The following is a 13,814-nucleotide window of genomic DNA, read 5'->3' on the forward strand; positions in this document are numbered from 1 at the left end:
ACTGGGAAAACAGGTGGTCCCCCTCCCCCCTCCCTCCCCCCTCCCTCCCCGCCTCCCGGTTACAATGGAAACCCTACGAGGACGGGCCCAACGGGCCCCACTTGGTCTAGTCTATCTATATACTACTAAAACTCAGATCTTGTGTTATATATATATATATAACACTGATGTCGGCTGAATACGGCAATTCCGGCAAAACGGTGAACCGTAGCGCCACGATTTTTGTACCGCCTTAATCAGCATGCGGTTCGCTGCTGGAAAATGATATTTTTATTTTAATTCGGACGCATATTTTTTAAGTTACAGAGGTTTAAAGGTGCTGCCCCCCCTGATTTATCGAAGTTTTGACAGAAGGGGGGCGCTGCGGTGCGGATTGTGATGTCACAATGCCCTGTGAGATGGACTCGAGCTGACCCCCCTTCCCCCCCACCCCAGCGGTATTCAGCGTGTGACGTCCACAATGCCCCTGTGCTACATTGTTGCGAAGAGCTGTCAAGTCAAGTCCATTTTATTTGTACAGCACATTTAAAAACAACCCACGTTGACCAAAGTGCTGTACATCTGATTAGGTACTAAGGAAAAAAATGAAACATACAGTAGCACGCAAACAGTTCACAGCGCCTCCTCAATGAGCCTCAAACGCTAGGGAGTAGAAATAGGTTTTGAGCATGGACTTAAAGGAGTCGATGGAGGGGGCAGTTCTGATGGGGAGAGGGATGCTCTTTCCACCCTCCCCCTCTCTCCTCCCCCCTCCCCCCTTTCCCCCCTCCCCCCCTTTCCGCCCTCCCCCTTCCCCCCCTCCCTCCCCTCCTCCCTCCTCCCTCCCTCCCCCTTCCCTCCCTCCCCTCCTCCCGGTTACAATGGAATCCTACGAGGACGAGCCCAACGGGGAAAGAGGGGTACTGGGAAAAGGGGAGAGCCCCCTCCCTTCCCCCTCCCCCCTACCCCCCCCTCCCCTCTCCACCTCCCTCCCCCTCCCTCCCCCTACCCCCTCACTCCCCCCTTCCCCCCTCCCCTCCCCCCCTCCCTCCCCCCTCCTCCCTCCCTCCCCCTTCCCTCCCTCCCCTCCTCCCGGTTACAATGGAAACCCTACGAGGACGGGCCCAACGGGGAAAGAGGGGTACTGGGTAAAGGGGAGGTCCCCCTCCTCCCCCTTCCCCTCCCCCTCCCTCCCACTACCCCCCTCCCTCCCTCCCCTCTCCCTCCCCCTACCCCCTCCCCTCCCCCCTCCTTCCCCATCTCCCTCCACACCTCCCTCCTCCCTCCACACCTCCCTCCTCCCTCCCTCACCCTTCCCTCCCTCCCGTCCTCCCGGTTACAATGGAAACCCTACGAGGACAGGCCCAACGGGGAAAGAGGGGAACTGGGAAAAGGGGAGGTCCCCCTCCTTCCCCCCTTCCCCCTCCCCTCCCCTCCCAAACAGTTCACAGTACCTCCTCAATTAGCCTCAAAAGCTAGGGAGTAGAAATAGGTTTTGAGCCTGGACTTAAAGGAGTCGATGGAGGAGGCAGTCCTGATGGGGAGAGGGATGCTCTTTCAACCCTCCCCCTCTCTCCCTCCCCCCTTCCCCCCCCTCCCCCCTTTCCGCCCTCCCCTTCCCCCCCTCCCTCCCCTCCTCCCTCCCTCCCTCCTCCCCTCCTCCGGTTACAATGGAAACCCTACAAGGACGGGCACAACGGGGAAAGAGGGGTACTGGGAAAAGGGGAGGTCCTCCTCCCTCCCCCCCTTCCCTCTCCCCTTCCCCCCTCCCCCTTCCCCCTCCCCTCCCACCCCTTCCCCTCCCCTCCCCCCCCCTCCATCCCCCTCCCCCCTCCCTCCCCGCCTCCCAGTTACAATGGAAACCTTACGGGGACGGGCCCAACGGGGAAAGAGGGGTACTGGGAAAAGGGGAGGTCCCCTTCCCTCCCCCTATCCCCCTCCCTCCCCCCATCCACCCTCCCGCCACCCCTCACCCTCCCCTCCTCCCTCCACACCTCCCTCCTCCCTCCCTCCCCCTTCCCTCCCTCCCCTCCTCCCGGTTACAATGGAAACCTTACGAGGACTGGCCCAACGGGGAAAGAGGGGTACTGGGAAAAGTGGAGGTACCCCTCCCTCCCCCCTTCCCTCCCTCCCCCTCCCCTCCCCTCCCCCTCCCTCCCCCTCCCCTACCCCACTCCCTCCCCTCTCCCTCCCCCCCTTCTCCCTTCCTCCTCCCTCCCCCTCCCCTGCCCTCCTCCCTCCCTCCCCTTCCCTCCCCCGCACTCCCCTCCCCGGTTACAATGGAAACCCTACGAGGACGGGCCCAACGGGCACACTTGAGATGGGTGCTACAGTGAGAAGCACTATGTGACCGCGAATGTTTCAAAACAAGCACTTAAAAAAGCACTTATCTCTTTTTAAAGTATTTTTTTTTATTGCAAGTTACTTAACATACACAGATCAGCATTGGGCCCATATGCTCGTGGGCCACCGGGGCAAGTGTTTCGAAAAAAGCACTGGAGAGTGTGTATGGGGAGAGAGAGAATGGGGGGGGGGGGGTCTGTGAATGGGGACTGGGGACAACAGGGGTCGTTGCGGAGGGGGCTTGGTGGTGGGGGAAAGAGGGGTACTGGGAAAAGGGGAGGTCCCACTTCCCCCCTCAACCCTTTCCTCCCCCCTCCTTCCCACCTCCATCCCCACTCCCATCCCCACCTCCCTCCCCCCCTCCCTCCCCCCTCAATCCCAACCTCCATCACCACTCAGCCCCTAACTCCCCCCCTCCCTCCTTCCCTCCATCCCACCCTCCCCCACTCCTCCCCCCTCCCTCCACCATTCCATCCCTCTCCCCCTCCCCCCTCCTTCCACCCTCCCTCCCCCCCTCCCGGTTACAATGGAAACCCTACGGGGACGGGCCCAACGGGGAAAGAGGGGTACTGGGAAAAGGGGAGATCCCCCTCCCCTCCCCCCCTACCCGCTCCCCCCTTCCCTCCCCCCCTTCCCCCCTCCCCTCCCCCTCCCTCCCCCTCCCCTCCTCCCTCCACACCTCCCTCCACACCTCCCCTCCCCCCTCCCTCCCGGTTACAATGGAAACCCTACGAGGACGGGCCCAACGGGGAAAGAGGGGTACTGGGAAAAGGGGAGGTCCCCCTTCCCCCCCTCAACCCCTTCATCCCCCCTCCTTCCCACCTCCATCCCCACTCCCTCCCCCCCTCCTCCCCCTCCCTCCCCAACTCCCTCCCCCCTCCCTCCCCTCTAACTCCCCCCTCCCTCCTTCCCTCCATCCCTCCCTCCCCCAATCCCTCCCCCCTCCCTCCACCCTTCCATCCCTCTCCCCCTCCCCCCTCCTTCCACCCTCCCTCCCCCCTCCCCGTTACAATGGAAACCCTACGAGGACGGGCCCAACGGGGAAAGAGGGGTACTGGGAAAAGGGGAGGTCCCCCTCACTACCCCCTTCCCCCTCCCCTCCCCCCTTCCCCTCCCTCCCCCTACCCCCCTCCCTCCCCTCCCCCTCCCTCCCCTCCCCTCCTCCCTCCACACCTCCCTCCTCCCTCCCTCCCCTTCCCTCCCTCCCCTCCTCCCGGTTACAATGGAAACCCTACGAGGACGGGCCCAACGGGGAAAGAGGGGTACTGGGAAAAGGGGAGATCCCCCTCCCTCCCCCTTCCCCCCTCCCCTCCCCCCTCCCTCCCCCTTACCTCCCCCCTACCCCCCTCCCTCCCCTCTCCCTCCCTCCTCCCCCCTTCCCCCCTCCCCCCCTCCCCTCCCCCTCCCCCTCCCCCTCCTCCCTCCACACCTCCACACCTCCCTCCTCCCTCCCTCCCCCTTCCCTCCCTCCCCCCCATCCCTCCACCCTTCCACCCCTCCCCCCTCCTTCCACCCTCCCTCCCCCCCTCCCGGTTACAATGGAAACCCTACGGGGACGGGCCCAACGGGGAAAGAGGGGTACTGGGAAAAGGGGAGTTCCCCCTCCCTCCCCTCCTCCCTCCCCTCCCCCCTACCACTCTTCCCCCCTCCCCCTCCCCTCCCCCCCCTCCCTCCCCCTCCCCTCCTCCCTCCACACCTCCCTCCACACCTCCCTCCTCCCTCCCTCCCCCCCTCCCGGTTACAATGGAAACCCTACGAGGACGGGCCCAACGGGGAAAGAGGAGTACTGGGAAAAGGGGAGGTCCCCCTCCCTCCCCCCTTCCCCCTCCCCTCTCCCTCCCCCTCCCTCCCCCTCCCCCCTACCCCCCTCCCTCCCCTCCCCCCTCCCCGTTACAATGGAAACCCTACGGGGACGGGCCCAACGGGGAAAGAGGGGTACTGGGAAAAGGGGAGGTCCCCCTCCCTCCCCCCCTTCCCCCCTCCACTCCCACCCTCCCCTCCCCCCCTCCCTCCCCCTCCCCTGCTCCCTCCACACCTCCCTCCTCCCTCCCTCCCTCTTCCCTCCCTCCCATCCTCCCAGTTACAATGGAAACCCTACGAGGACGGGCCCAACGGCCCACTCGGTCTAGTCTATATACTACTAAAACTCAGATCTTGTACCGTTTTTGTATATATATTCCACTGATGTCGGCTGAAGGCAATTCCGGCAAAACGGTGAACCGCAGCGCCACGATTTTTGTACCGCCTTAATCAGCATGCGGTTCGCTGCTGGAAAATGATATTTTTATTTAATTCGGACGCATATTTTTTAAGTTACAGAGGTTAAAAGTGCTGTCCCCCCTGATTTATCGAAGTTTTGACAGAAGGGGGGGCGCTGCGGTGCGGATTGTGATGTCACAATGCCCCTGTGAGATGAACTCGAGCTGACCCCCCTTCCCCCCCCCAGCGGTATTCAGCGTGTGACGTCACAATGCCCCTGTGCTACATTGTTGCGAAGAGCTGTCAAGTCAAGTCCATTTTATTTGTACAGCACATTTAAAAACAACCCACGTTGACCAAAGTGCTGTACATCTGATTAGGTACTAAGGGAAAAAATGAAACATACAGTGGCACGCAAACAGTTCACAGCGCCTCCTCAATGAGCCTCAGACGCTAGGGAGTAGAAATAGGTTTTGAGCCTGGACTTAAAGGAGTCGATGGAGGGGGCAGTTCTGATGGGGAGAGGGATGCTCTTTCCACCCTCCCCCCTCTCTCCCTCCCCCCTCCCCCCTCCCCCCTCCCCCCCTTTCCGCCCTCCCCTTCCCCCCCTCCCTCCCCTCCTCCCTCCTCCCTCCCTCCCCCTTCCCTCCCTCCCCTCCTCCCGGTTACAATGGAATCCCAACGAGGACGGGCCCAACGGGGAAAGTGGGGTACTGGGAAAAGGGGAGAGCCCCCTCCCTCCCCCCTTCCCCCTCCCTCCCCCCTCCCTCCCCCTCCCCCTACACCCCCTCCCCTCTCCCCCTCCCTCCCCCTACCCCCTCACTCCCCCCTTCCCCCCTCCCCTCCCCCCCTCCCTCTCCCCCCCTCCCTCCCCCTCCCCTCCTCCCTCCCACACCTCCCTCCTCCCTCCCTCCCCCTTCCCTCCCTCCCCTCCTCCCGGTTACAATGGAAACCCTACGAGGACGGGCCCAACGGGGAAAGAGTGGTACTGGGAAAAGGGGAGAGCCCCCTCCCTCCCCCCTTCCCCCTCCCATCCCCCTCCCTCCCCCTCCCTCCCCTCCCTGCCCCTCCCTCCCCCTTCCCCCCTCCCCCTCCCCTACCTCCCCCCTCCCTCCCCCTCCCCCCCTTCCCCTCTCCCTCCCCCCTTCCCCCCCTCCCTCCCCCTCCCCCCCCCACCCCCCCTCCCCTCTCCCCCTCCCTCCCCCCTCCCTCCCCCCTCCCTCCCCCCTCCCTCCCCCCTCCCTCCCCCCTCACCCCTCACTCCCCCCCTTCCCCCCTCCCCTCCCCCCCTCCCTCCCCCTCCCTCCTCCCTCCTCCCTCCCTCCCCCTTCCCTCCCTCCCCTCCTCCCGGTTACAATGGAAACCCTACGAGGACGGGCCCAACGGGGAAAGAGTGGTACTGGAAAAGGGGAGAGCCCCCTCCCTCCCCCCTTCCCCCTCCCATCCCCCCTCCCTCCCCCTCCTCCCCCTCCCCCCCTACCCCCCCTCCCCTCTCCCCCTCCCTCCCCCCTCCCCCCTACCCCCTCACTCCCCCTCCCCCCCATCCCCCCTCCCCTCCCCCCCTCCCTCCCCCTCCCCTCCTCCCTCCACACCTCCCTCCTCCCTCCATCCCCCTTCCTCCCTCCCCTCCTCCCGGTTACAATGGAAACCCTACGAGGACGGGCCCAACGGGGAAAGAGGGGTACTGGGAAAAGGGGAGGTCCCCCTCCCCCTTCCCCCCTCCCTCCCACCCCCTCCCCCCTCCCCTCCCCCCTCCACTCCCCTCTCCCTCCCGTTCTCCCCACCTCTGCCCCCTTCCTCCCCCCCTCCTCTCCACCCATCCTCTCCCCCCCTCCTCTCCCCCCCTCTCCTCTCCCCTCTCCTCTCCCCCTCTCCTCTCCCCCCTCTCCTCTCCCCCCCTCTCCTCTCCCCCCCTCTCCTCTCCCCCTTCCCTCCCCCTCCCCCTCCCTTCCCCCCTCCCTTTCCCCTCCCTTTCCCCCCCTTCCCCCCTCCCTTACACCCTCCCTCCCCCTCTCCTCCCCTCTCCCCCCTCCCTCCCTCCCCACTCTCCTCTCCTCCCTACCTCATCCCTCCCTCCCTCCCTTCCCCGCAGCGCTGACCGCCGGGAAGTGTAGTCGCCGTCGCCTCTCCCGCTTCTGCTCTATAGATAAGATTAATTTCTTTTTCAACAAAGAATGCTGTTTATTTTAAAGTAAAATAGACACCTCTCCTCTCTCCCCCCCTCTCCTCTCCTCTCTCCCCCCCCTCTCCTCTCCTCTCCCCCCTCTCCTCTCCCCCCTCTCCTCTCCCCCCTCTCCCCTCTCCTCTCCCCCCTCTCCTCTCCCCCTCCACTCTTTCCTCTCCCCTCTCCTCTCCCCTCCCCCCCTCTCCTCTCCCCCCTCTCCTCTCCCCCCTCCTCTCCCCCCTCCTCCCCCCCTCCTCCTCTCCCCCCTCCTCCTCTCCCCCCTCCTCCTCTCCCCCTCCCTCCTCCCCCCTCCCTCCTCCCCCCCTCCCTCCTCCCCCCTTCCCCCCTCCCACCCCTCCCCCCCTCCCCCCCTCTCCTCTCCCCCTCCTCCTCTCCCCGAAGCGGAAGTGTAGTCGCCGTCGCCTCTCCCGCTTCTGCTCTATAGATAAGATTAATTTCTTTTTCAACAAAGAATGCTGTTTATTTTAAAGTAAAATAGACACCTCTCCTCTCTCCCCCCTCTCCTCTCCTCTCTCCCCCCCTCTCCTCTCCTCTCCCCCCTCTCCTCTCCCCCCTCTCCTCTCCCCCCTCTCCTCTCCCCCCTCTCCCCTCTCCTCTCCCCCCTCTCCTCTCCCCCTCCACTCTTTCCTCTCCCCTCTCCTCTCCCCTCCCCCCCTCTCCTCTCCCCCCTCTCCTCTCCCCCCTCCTCTCCTCCCTCCTCCCCCCTCCCTCCCTCCCTCCTCCCCCCTTCCCCCCTCCCCCCCTCCCACCCCTCCCCCCCTCCCACCCCTCCCCCCCTCCCCCCCTCCCCCCTCCTCTCCCCCTCCTCCTCTCCCCGAAGCGGAAGTGTAGTCGCCGTCGCCTCTCCCGCTGTTTGATTTCATTTATAACAAAGACATTTATTTAAAATGAGGAATGTGATTTTCATTAAGTTTGATTTTATTTATTTTAAAAAAGCTGCTGCTCTATAGATAAGTTTATTTCCTTTTCAACAAAGAACGCTGTTTATTTTAAAGTAAAAACGCGGTTTTTGTCATTGGGTTTCATCCTCCCTGTTAGCGCCCGATTGGTTGGGTCTTTACGTGGGGTACAGTGATTGGCTCTACCATCCCTGTTAGCACCCGATTGGCTGGGTCTGTACGTGGGGTGCAGTGATTGGCTCCACCCTCCCTGTTAGCGCCCGATTGGCTGGGTCTCTACGTGGGGTGCAGTGATTGGCTCCAACCTCACACTTGATGTGGGTGGAGCAGTTGATTTGAACTGACACCAACTGCCGTAACCAACAGTCCACCGCGCTGCTGCTGGTTGAGGACAGGCTCCAGCATCGCTCAGGAGGGCAGTTTAATCCAAATACAGAAAGAATATTTATAGATAAGTTTCTTATCATTTCCAACAGAAAAATTACATTTATTTTAAACGGTACGAGATTTCCATTGCATTTAATTTTATTTTTAAAAAAAGATAAAAGACAGAGATTTCATAGATAAGTTTACTTTCTTTTTTAACAAAAGAACATTTATTTCACATAAGTTTAATTTCATTTATAACAAAAACATAAGCTGCTGCTCTATAAATAAGTTTAATTTCTTTTTCAACAAAGGATGCTGTTTATTTTAAAGTAAAATAGGCCCCTCTCCTCTCTCCCCCACTCTCCTCTCCTCTCTCCCCCCCTCTCCTCTCCTCTCCCCCCTCTCCTCTCCTCTCCCCCTCTCCTCTCCCCCCTCTCCCCTCTCCTCTCCCCTCCCCCCTCTCCTCTCCCCCCTCTCCTCTCCCCCCTCTCCTCCTCCCCTCTCTCCTCTCCCCTCTCCTCTCCCCTCTCCTCTCCCCCTCTCCCCTCCCCCCCTCTCCTCTCCCCCCTCTCCTCTCCCCTCCCTCCCCCTCCCTCCCCCTCCCCCCTACCCCCCCTCCCCTCTCCCCTCCCTCCCCCTTCCCTCCCCCCTCCCTCCCCCCCACCCCTACCCCCTCACTCCCCCCTCCCCCCTTCCCCCCTCCCCTCCCCCCCTCCCTCCCCCTCCCCTCCTCCCTCCACACCTCCCTCCTCCCTCCCTCCCCCTTCCCTCCCTCCCCTCCTCCCGGTTACAATGGAAACCCTACGAGGACGGGCCCAACGGGGAAAGAGGGGTACTGGGAAAAGGGGAGGTCCCCCTCCCTCCCTCCCCCCTACCCACCTCCCTCCCCTCTCCCTCCCTCCCTTCCCTCCTCCCTTCCCCCCTCCCCTCCCCCCTCCCATCCCCCCTCCCTCCCCCCTACCCCCCTCCCTCCCCTCTCCCTCCCCTCTCCCTCCCCTCTCCCTCCCCTCTCCCTCCCCCCTCCCCTCCCCCCCTCCCTCCCCTCCTCCCTCCCCCAACCCTCCCCCTTTCCTCCCCTCCCGGTTACAATGGAAACCCTACGAGGACGGGCCCAACGGGCCCACTTGGTCTAGTATACTATTAAAACTCAGATGTTGTATCTATATATATATATTCCACTGATGTCGGCTGAATACGGCAATTCCGGCAAAACGGTGAACCGTAGCGCCACGATTTTTGTACCGGCTTAATCAGCATGCGGTTCGCTGCTGGAAAATGATATTTTTATTTAATTCGGACGCATATTTTTTAAGTTACAGAGGTTTAAAAGTGCTGCCCCCCCTGATTTATCGAAGTTTTGACAGAAGGGGGGCGCTGCGGTGCGGATTGTGATGTCACAATGCCCCTGTGAGATGGACTCGAGCTGACCCCCCCTTCCCCCCCCCCCAGCGGTATTCAGCGTGTGACGTCACAATGCCCCTGTGCTACATTGTTGCGAAGAGCTGTCAAGTCAAGTCCATTTTCTTTGTATAGCACATTTAAAAACAACCCACGTTGACCAAAGTGCTGTACATCTGATTAGGTACTAAGGAAAAAAATGAAACATACAGTAGCACACAAACAGTTCACAGCGCCTCCTCAATGAGCCTCAGACGCTAGGGAGTAGAAATAGGTTTTGAGCCTGGACTTAAAGGAGTCGATGGAGGGGGCAGTTCTGATGGGGAGAGGGATGCTCTTTCCACCCTCCCCCTCTCTCCCTCCCCCCTCCCCCCTCCCCCCCTTTCCGCCCTCCCCTTCCCCCCCTCCCTCCCCTCCTCCCTCCTCCCTCCCTCCCCCTTCCCTCCCTCCCCTCCTCCCGGTTACAATGGAATCCCTACGAGGACGGGCCCAACGGGGAAAGTGGGGTACTGGGAAAAGGGGAGAGCCCCCTCCCTCCCCCTTCCCCCTCCCTCCCCCCTCCCTCCCCCCTACCCCTCCCTCCCCCCTCCCTCCCCCTACCCCCTCACTCCCCCCTTCCCCCCTCCCCTCCCCCCCTCCCTCCCCCTCCCCTCCTCCCTCCACACCTCCCTCCTCCCTCCCTCCCCCTTCCCTCCCTCCCCTCCTCCCGGTTACAATGGAAACCCTACGAGGACGGGCCCAACGGGGAAAGAGGGGTACTGGGTAAAGGGGAGGTCCCCCTCCTCCCCCCTTCCCCCCTCCCCTCCCCCTCCCTCCCCCTACCCCCCTCCCTCCCTCCCCTCTCCCTCCCCCTACCCCCTCCCCTCCCCCCTCCTTCCCCATCTCCCTCCACACCTCCCTCCTCCCTCCACACCTCCCTCCTCCCTCCCTCCCCCTTCCCTCCCTCCCGTCCTCCCGGTTACAATGGAAACCCTACGAGGACAGGCCCAACGGGGAAAGAAGGGAACTGGGAAAAGGGGAGGTCCCCCTCCTTCCCCCCTTCCCCCCTCCCCTCCCCTCCCAAACAGTTCACAGTACCTCCTCAATTAGCCTCAAAAGCTAGGGAGTAGAAATAGGTTTTGAGCCTGGACTTAAAGGAGTCGATGGAGGAGGCAGTTCTGATGGGGAGAGGGATGCTCTTTCAACCCTTCCCCCTCCCCCCCCTCCCCCCTTTCCGCCCTCCCCTTCCCCCCCTCCCTCCCCTCCTCCCTCCTCCCTCCCTCCCTCCCTCCCCTCCTCCCGGTTACAATGGAAACCCTACAAGGACGGGCACAACGGGGAAAGAGGGGTACTGGGAAAAGGGGAGGTCCTCCTCCCTCCCCCCCTTCCCTCTCCCCTTCCCCCCTCCCCCTTCCCCCCTCCCCTCCCTCCCTCCCCCCTCCCTCCCCCCTACCCCCTCCCTCCCCTCTCCCTCCCCCCTCCCCTCCCCCCTCCCATCCCACAACGGGTAAAGAGGGGTACTGGGAAAACAGGTGGTCCCCCTCCCCCCTCCCTCCCCCCTCCCTCCCCGCCTCCCGGTTACAATGGAAACCCTACGAGGATGGGCCCAACGGGCCCACTTGGTCTAGTTGTTACATTAAACCCAAATCCTCACCATTTAAGTTTATCTTCATTAGAGACGGGCAGGTAATGGAAATGGAATCACTAGGTTCCAGTAAAGAATCAATAAGATTTGATTAATTAGATCAATTAATTTGATCAATTAGATCTTTACCTTTTAGTACTTTGCTAAAATTCCAAATAGTGTTTGTGTTAATAAATTGGAAAAAAAACAAGCGTTGGGGGAACTCATTGGTCGAGGGAACGGATAGACGACGTTTTGGGTTGGGACCCTTCCACAAATTAATTGAGGTGGGGAGGAGAAAGCTGGAAAAGAGGTTGGGGTGGGACAAAGCCCGGGATTCAGGTTACAGAGGGGCTGATTTGCAAATGGGTGGAAAGGGTGTCAGCAAAGAAAGGAGGAGGAGTCAAATGAAAAGCCGGAGGGAGTGATAGTGGAAGGGGACGTGAGAGAGGGGAAAGAAGGGAGATAAAAGAAAGATAGGGACTCTGGACCAAAGGAGAGGAAAGGAGCAGGGTGACTAGGGTGGCGGGAGAAATGTGTGTCCACCAGGGTGGGGTGAGGATAGTTTCTTGTGTTTCCAAATAATCCTGATATAGTGTTAGAGATGCTTCGCAATCACCCATTTTAGTTGGTAAGGTTTAGGTTCATTTAAGTTTTAGTTTGGAGAAGACAATGCCGACCATCAGTCACCCATTTTCACTAGTTCTATGTTCCACTTTCAAATTCACTCCCTGCACACTCAGGGCAATTTACAGAGGTCAATTAACCTACAAACATGCATGTATTTGGGATGTGGGTGGAAACCCACACAGTCACAGGGAGAATGTGCAAACTCCCTAGTGACTAAGGTGGTGACCAAACTGATAACTTTATTACATTTTAAAATTAATGACTTTTGTAATTTCACTCTGAAGCAAAATAAACAAGTATCCTACTCAGGTTTTTGTCTATCAAGATGTTTGCTGGAGTAATTCTGGTGTGCTGTTTATGGGGGGAAATATGCCCAATTTGCCCACACTGACCAACATGTCCCATCTACAGGTCCTGCCTGAGTTTGACCCATATCCCTCTAAACCTGTCCTATCCATGTACCTGTCTAAATGTTTCTTAAAAGTTGCAATAGTACCTGCCTCAACTACCTCCTCCAGCAACTCGTTGCATACACCATACACCCACAACTGAAAACGGTAGCCCTCAGGTTCCTATTAAATCTTTCCCCCCTCGCCTTAAACCTATGTCCTCTGGTTTTTGATTTCCCTGCTCTGAGCTCGGTGCATCTACCTGATCCATTCCTCTCATGATTTTATACATCTGTGTAAAATCACCCCTCATCCTTCTGTGCTCCAAGGAATCGAGTCCCAGTCTACTCAACCTCTCCCTAGAGCTCAGACCCTCTAGTCCTGGCAACATTCTCGTAAATCTTCTCTGCACCCTTTCCAGCTTGACATCTTTCCAATAACGTGGTGCCCAGAACTGAACACAATACTCCAAATGCAGCCTCACCAACATCTTTTATAACTGCAACATGACCTCCCAACTTTTTTACTTAATACTTTGACTGATGAAGACCAATGTGCCAAAAGCCTTTTTGACCACCGTATCTACCTGTGACACCACTTTCAAGGAACTATGTACCTGCACTCCTAGATCTCTCGGCTCCACAACACTCTCCAGAGCCCGAGCTTTCACTGTGTAGGTCCTGCCCATGGTAGTCTTCCCAAAATGCAACATCTCACGTTTCTCTGTATTAAATTCCATCAACCATTCCTCAGCCCACCTGACCAACTGATCAATATCTTGCTGCAATATTTGACAACCATCTTCACAATCTATAATTTAGTGTCATCTGCAAACTTGCTAACCATGCCATGTACGTCCTTATCTAAATCATTGATGTAGATGACAAACAGCAATGGGCCCAGCACCGAACCCTGAGGCACACCACTAATCACAGGCCTCCAGTCTGAAAGGCAACCTTCCACCATCACCCTCTGCTTCCTTCCATGGAGCCAATTTTCTATCCATTCAGCTATCCCTCCTTGAATTCCATTGTATCTAATCTTCCAGAGCAGCCTACTCTGCAGAACCTTGTCGAATGCTTTGCAGAAATCCATATATACGTCTACAGCTCTGCTTTCATTAACCTTTTTGGTCGCATCAGATTTATGAGACACGACCTCCCACGTACAAAACCATGCTGACTCCCCCAAATCAGTCCTTGTCCATCTAAATGCATGTATATCCTCTCCCTCATACTCCCCAATAACTTTCCGACCACAGATGTCAAGCTCACTCGCCTGTAATTCCCAGCCTTTTCCCTACAGCGCTTCATGAATAGAGGCAGAACATTTTCCTCCCTCCTGTGTTTCATGACGACTTGAAAATCTCAGCCAGGCCAGCTGCAATTTTCTCTTGGCTTGTTCCTCAGCTCAACCCATATAGCCTCACTAGACAAACCGTTCATAATGTCACCTCTGACTACTGTGATGACACCTTTCTGAACCATTAACGCAACCCCTCCTCCTCTTTTACACTCACCTCTGTCTCTCCTGAAGCTCTTGCACTCTAGAACATTGAGCTGCCAGTCCTGCCCCTCTCTTAACCAGGTTTCCGTAATTGCTGCAACGTTTTAGTTGCACGTTCCTCTCCATGCCCTGCTCATACCCATCAGGCCTTTTGCATTAAAATAAGTGCAATTTAAACCAATATTTCTTCCTCACTCCCTGCCTTTCGCCGGCCTATTCTGTCTTGTATACTTTCTCTCATCACCCTCCATAACAACTTATAACCTCTTGCCTGCATCGGTCCTGTATATGATCCCACTCCCCTGCCAATGCTT

This window comes from Rhinoraja longicauda, chromosome 8, assembly GCF_053455715.1.
Source record: "Rhinoraja longicauda isolate Sanriku21f chromosome 8, sRhiLon1.1, whole genome shotgun sequence".
Lineage (NCBI taxonomy): Eukaryota > Metazoa > Chordata > Chondrichthyes > Rajiformes > Arhynchobatidae > Rhinoraja > Rhinoraja longicauda.